The sequence below is a fragment of the Pongo pygmaeus genome, chromosome 7 (genome assembly GCF_028885625.2).
Source record: "Pongo pygmaeus isolate AG05252 chromosome 7, NHGRI_mPonPyg2-v2.0_pri, whole genome shotgun sequence".
In the NCBI taxonomy this organism is placed as follows: domain Eukaryota; kingdom Metazoa; phylum Chordata; class Mammalia; order Primates; family Hominidae; genus Pongo; species Pongo pygmaeus.
The window spans coordinates 152,433,563-152,440,484 of NC_072380.2; positions in this window are offsets into that span (position 1 = coordinate 152,433,563).

Consider the following 6,922-nt stretch of genomic DNA (forward strand, 5'->3'; position numbering starts at 1 on the left):
ATTTTTGCTACCTGTCTTTCCTCTACAGAAACTGGAAAGAGCCTGCAAAAGGACTGTGGGCCACCATGAGCTCAACAAAGTAGAAATGATCCTAGCTGCTGTGCCAGACATAGCATTGTTGCTAGCACAGATTGGTGCTGTGCAGTATCGGGTACATGCTATGCAAATACTGACTTGGCAAATGCACTAGTTGAAGTCTCAGTGTGGGGGTAAACAGAATTGCTTGCATTCACATAGAACATTCAACAATATGCATTGTTTTGTTCCAAGACTGTATGTGTCCCTGCTCTATCATAGTTCAAGAAGACTGAATTGTCTGAGAATTCTGTAGAATGTCACAGTAGTCCATTACTTTAACAACATGCTGATTGTACAAGATGAGCAAGAGGGGGGTTAGCATGGGGGAGGCCTTGGCATAAAAAACCTGGACCTCAGAGGGTGGGGGAGAAATTCTACAAGAATTCTAGGAATTGTAGCAGGATGAGCCACAGACAAAACTCCTCAGACACCGGATTAAAGAAGAGGTTTTTTTATTCTGTCGGGAGTGTCAGCAGACTAGCGTCTTAAGAGCCGAGCTCCCCGAAGACAGAGTTCCTGGCCCTTTTTAAGGGCTTACAACTCTAAGAGGTTCCACATGAAAGGGTTGTGATGGATTGAGAGCACATGTGGTTAGAGTGGGGGGGAGGGTTAATCTTTTAACCTCAAGCTGGGTCATCAGTGGCACCAGCTGGTCTTGCCACTGACTTCATTCCTGTTTTTCAAATTTTACTTCCTCTTCCTCTTCAGAGACAGTAAGAGAAATGGCGTCTCTCCTCATTCCCCCCTTTGAGAACCTCACTCACTAGTGGGAGTTCTCACTGTCATCTACATTACCCAGGTCTTCCTGCCAGTCCAGTTCCATTGACTCCTAGAGTTACATACTCTCCTGTTTTCCAATGGGGATTGGTCACTTCCTGGGCTGCATACCTTGTACTGGGTGGCATTATACACACAAGTCCCTTTTAAACAAAAAGACTGTTTTAACTTTTTGCCATACCTCAGTCTGAGGAAGGTCAGTTGAAGTCCTTACTGTACAAGTCCAAAATTTAAGAAAAGTGAGTTCCATGATGAGTTTCCTCATGCTTCAGCCGTGTGTGGAACAGTCAGCTTCTGGGTGTGACTGGAGCAGGGCTTGTTATCTTCAGGGTCACTCTGCAAGGGTTGTCCAGGCTTGGTCTTGCCTCCCAGGTTTCAGGCACTGCAGGTTTTACATGGCTGTGGTGGATCCAGGCTGAGATTCCCTCTACCTTCACAGTGGTGGGAGTGGTCAGGATGACAATCTGGGGTCCTCTCCACTGTGGGCACAAAAAAGCTACATTCCAGTCCTTGATCCACACTCAATCACCTAGGGAGACTGGGTGAACTGGGGAGAATAAGCTAACAGGGCATCTCTTTTACCCAGGCTGAGATTGTTTATGTAATTCTTCCTAAAACCTGTAGCTGTCACTGTAACTCAATTTCACCTAACTATCAGAGTGCATGGAAGTCCCCACAACATGGGAGGGGGCCTATGACATAATATTTCATAAGGGGAATATCCTGTTCTTCTAGAAGGGGTACATCTAATTTTAAATAATACCATAGGGAGAGCCTGTATCCATTTTATTCCTGTTTCCTGACATACTTTCCCTAAACTATTTTTGATAGGCCAATTCATCCACTCCATCTTTCCGGAACACTGAGGCTGGTAGGCGGCATGCAGTTTCCATGTGATCCCCAATACCTTTGCCGTTTTCTGTACCAAGTCAGCCACAAATGCTGGCCTGTTATCTGAGCCCCAATCCATAAGGGCAGTCCAAATCTAGGAATAAGATCTCGAAGGAGCACACGGGTTACTTCACCAGCTTTCTCAATTCGTGTTGGATAAGCCTCCACCCACCCAGAGTACGTACACACGAGAACTAGTAAATACTTGTTACCTCCACACTTCAGCATCTCTGTGAGGTCTACCTGGAGATCTTCAAAGGGGGCTGCTCCATAAGCTTGTATGCCAGGCAGAATGGCTGGACCTTGCCTTTCATTATGCTGTTGGCAGGTAACACCACTGCATCACCATTTTGGCAAGGGCTGACAAATGTGAGATGTAGAAATATGGGCCTAACAACTTTTCAAGTGACTCCTGACCTAGATGGGTGGTTTCATGCATAGCAGTACAACTGCAGCTCCTAGCAGCTGTGGTAGAGCTACTCTCCCATCTGGTAACCAAATCCATCCTTTCCTCTATCACTTGTCCTCCCTCTACCTGGAGAAAGTCCTTTTCTTTAGAATACATAGGTACAAGATCAGGTGCCTGAGGGAGCAGAGGGGCTGTGACTGATGCCTGGAAGGGGGCAGATGCTGCATCTTGAGCCTCTGAGTCAGCGTGGGAATTCCCCAAACCCACCAAGGTGGAAGCTCGCTGGTGTCCTCTGCAATGCATAACTGCCACCTTGTGGGTCTTCCATACCACTTCTAATAATTGCAAGATTTCTTGTTGATATTTTATGTCTTTTCCCCCCAGAGTTCAATAGGCCCTTTTCTTTATATAATGTTCCATGCACTTGAAGGAAGGCATACCAAGAATCAGTGTAAATGTTTACAGTCCTTACCTTCACTGAGTTCTAAGGCCATAATTAAAGCAATGAGTTCAGCTTTCTGGGCTTGAAGTGCCCTGGGGCAATGATCTGGCTTCAACACTGTCCAGGGTTACCACTGCCTACCCTGCACATCTCTCTCCTTGTGGGTTGATGAAGCTGCTCTTGTCCATGTATAGTTCCCAGTCTACTGATGCCCAAGGCTGGTCCCAGAGGTCAGGTCTGTTAGATTAAACTGAGTCTAACACTTCTACACAATCATGCTCGACACGGCTCTCTGATACCAGGAGCAAGGTGGGCAGGGCTCAGGGTACAAATTTGTATAAACTTCAATGGTTATACAGGGATTTTCACAGAGCAAACTTTGGTATTTGGTAAGTCTAGTATTCATTAGCCAATGATGTCCTTTAGTGTTCATTAAAGTCACCACAGCATGGGGGGCCTTTATGTTCAGGTTTTGCCCAAGAGTCAGCTTATTTGCTTCTTGTACTAGCAGGGCTGTTGCTGCCAAGGCCCTCAAACATGAGGACCATCCTTTAGAAACCCTGTTTAGTTGTTTAGAGAGGTAGGCCACCAGCCTCAGCCAGGGCTCCACAGTTTGCATTAAAACTCCAACTGCCATGTTTTCTCTCTGACACATACAATGTAAAAGGCTTTGTCAGATCAGGCAGCCCCAGGGCTGGGGCTGACATAAGTTTTTCCTTTAACTCATGAAAGGCTTGCTGTTGTTCCGATCCCCATTCAAAAAGTTCCCCGTCCCCCTCTCCCCTTTGTGACCTCATACAAAGGCTCTGCTAATACTGCAAAGTTTGGGATCCACAGTCTACAAAACCCCACAGCTCCTAAGAATTCTCTCACCTGCCTTCTGCTCTTAGGCTCTGGTAGATTGCAAATAACCTGCTTTCTTTCTGATCCCAGGCTGCACTCCCCCTGTCGGTTAGTAAATCCCAAGTAACGTACCTGCTGTAGGCAGATCTGAGCTTTTTTTCTTGGACACCTTATACCCATAGTCCTCCAGGTGCTGGAGTAGGGCATCCATTCCCTTGGCACACCTGGCTGCCATGGGGTGTCCCAGCAAGAGGTCATCAATGTACTGGAGCACTATGCAGCCTAGGTCTCTGGTGGGAAACTTCTGGAGGTCTGGAGCCAATGCCTCCCCGAAGATGGTGGGGGAGTTCTTAAAACCTTGATGAAGCCAGGTCCAAGTGTACTGAGTAGTGACACCTGACTCTGGATCTTCCCACAGAAAGGCAAACAGCTTCTGGCTCTCAGGGGCTAATCTGATACTAAAGAAAGCGTCTTTTAGGTCCAAGCAGGTGAACCAGCTGTCCTCAGCTGGCAGCAACCCCAACAATGTGTATGGGTCAGGTACTGTTGGATGTAAAGTCACTGTAGCTTGATTAACCAAGTGCAAATCCTGTACCAGCCTGTAGTCCTTGGTCCCTGGCTTGGGAACAGGCAGGAGGGGAGTGTTCCATGGAGACTGACAAGGAACTATAATTCCAAAAGTTCTTAGGTACTTGAGATGGATCTGGATACCTTTTAAGAGCTTCTCTGGGGACCGGGTACTGTTTTTGCGTAACTGGCTGGGCCCCAGACTTAACTTCTATAAGTACAGGGGCTTGGTTGACTGACAACCCTGGAGGGTTGTCTTCCGCCCCTACTCTTGGCCACCGCCTAGCCAGAGCTGGTCTTATGTCTTGGCCTGGCTCAGTTAAGAAAAGTTTCCATTCCTCCTCTCAGGGGACCGTAAGGGTCATGACGACTCCCGTTCCAGGTAACTTTAGCAGCAAAGAGCCATGCTGTGTAAAAGAAATAGTGGCTCTCAGCTTGCTAAGCAAGTCCCTTCCCAACAAGGGCAAGGGACAGTCAGACATGTACAAAAACTGATGAATCACTTTGTCCTCCTACAGTATAAGTCCAGGGCAAGCAGAAAGCTTGCTTTGCTGAAACCCCTGAGGCTCTGATTATGTCAATAGTCTTTTTGGATAAGGGGGCCACTGGGGCAGCTACTACTGAATGTTCAGCACTGGTATCTAAAAGAAAATCAATGTCTTTACCCCTGACTGTCATTCTGACCATAGGCTCTTTAGGGGCACTTAAGCCTGGTCCCCTCAGTCCAACAACCCTTCTGCCAGGTTGAGCAGGGCCCCTTCCTCCTTGTCGGGGGCCTCCTGCTCTGAGTCACCTTGTTTTTTTTTAGCTGAGGCCATTTGTTCTTCGAATGTCCTATTTCTTTACAATAAGCACCAGAGTTTGCCAATTGCTGGAACAAGCAATCCCCAAATCTTAGGCAAGCAGAAAGGGGAAGAGGAATTGTGGCACTTTACATCTATTACCACAAAGAATTGCAATGCCGGGTTAGTCTCTAGATTTCCAAGAGGCCTTACTCCAAAGCTAGATGTGCTGTTTCAGCCCAGATCCTGGGTGACACACAAGTCTGCTGGCTTTGTGTGAGGCTGCAAGCTGGAAAAGACTCTGCAGCAGTCCAGTCTGGCCCTGACATTCAGACCATACAATAAAGTAGACTCTAATTTGGTAGAGATGTCAATGGTGGGAAAAGGGTACATTGTAAAGTTTGTGGCAAACCCCCATAGGGAAAAATCACACTGCAGGTCCACAGGGTTCTAGATCAAGGCATGTCTGTTTCCAGCACCACACAGAGCTGTCCTGACAAAGTAAAGTAATGGCCTGCCATATCAGAATTAACAGACTGGGTAACTTACTAAGGAAAGAAGTTTAATTAACTCACAGTTCAGCATGCCTTGGGGGACCTTAGGAAACTTACAATCATGGCAGAAGGTAAAGGATGTGGAACTGAAGCGCTAGCTCGGAGGTGATGCTGCAGGTGGGTGCTGTCAGCCAGGATGTAGAAATGCATGCTCAGTTTTGAGAACTCTTTATGGCCTTCTACTCCAGTAGAAAGCACACATGATTCTGGAAACCAACAGGTAGAAATAGGTGTAGCCCCACTTACCGTCATCCCCTATGACTCATGGGAAATTTTGTGCTTACCTTCTCTAACTCTGTGATCTGCAGGATTGGAGATCCCAATCCCAAAGGGAGGGTTTATTCTTGCCGAGGGACAGAGAAAGAGTCCCATTGAAGTATAAGCTATGACAACAGCCCAGGTACTTTGGACTCTCATATCCAGGGACAATCAGGCAAGGATAGGTATCACCAGGATGATGAGAGGTGACTGCTCTGATGATCTGGTACAGGTAGAACTGCAATTATAAGGAGGAAAGGGAGGGAAGCATGTGCTTCTCAGGTGATCTACCTGGAGACTCTTTTGTAGTCCAAAGAGACTACAAAAGTCTCTGAGAGGAGTCAAATGTGAAAGCTACTGATTAGATCAGAGGAATGTGTTCCCACAATGACCTTATCCAATGAAGTCAGGATTCTTCTAGGTTAGCTTCATTTTTCTGTATTTCACTAGCACTACTCACAGTAACAGAGCCCATAGAGGAGGACAAGTGCCTCAGTCACCCACTTATGCTGGTGAGTGGACAAGTACAATGACCTAGCCTGAGAAAGGTATGACCATCAGAGGCTCACACCCCTCAAAGGTGAGGGTGAGCTCATACCTCCTAAGCCAGTAACTCCAGTAGAAGCTGTGGCTGAGGTCAGGGGAAACTCAAAGTGGAGGAGGGAGACTTTGGGTACCAGAGTGGCTTTGAGATCAATTGCTTTGACATGGGCTGTAGCGTGGCCCACCAGAGCCCATGAAAAGCTGATCTTCCCCGCCCCCACACACACGCACCATAGCTGAGACTATGAAGGTGCCACTCTGTCCTTGGCTTGATTTGTATCACACTGTGGCCAACCTGATTCAGATTTCCTAGAAGAACTTCTGCTTATGGTACATAAGAACTCTGGGAATGATGTTCCTGTCTTCCTTGGAAGAATATCAGTATACTTACACAGGTCTAAAGATCCCTGGCTCCTCTTCAGTAGGCAAATGTCTATCCTACCCACTCTACCGAAAGAATGCTAATCTGTCTGTATTGGTTTTTCACACTGCTATAAAGAATTGCCTGAGACTGGGTAACTTACTAAGGAAAGAGGTTTAATTGACTCACAGTTCAGCATGGCTGAGGAAGCCTCAGGAAACTTAATCATGGCAGGAGGTGAAGGGGAAGTGAGGCACCTTCTTCACAAGGCAACTGGAAGGAGCAGTTCCCACTGAAGTGGGAAAGAGCCCCTTTTAAAACCATCAGATCTCGTGGGAACTTGCTATCACAAGAACATCATGGAGGAAACCACCCCCATGATTGCATTACCTTTACCTGGTCTCACCCTAGACACAT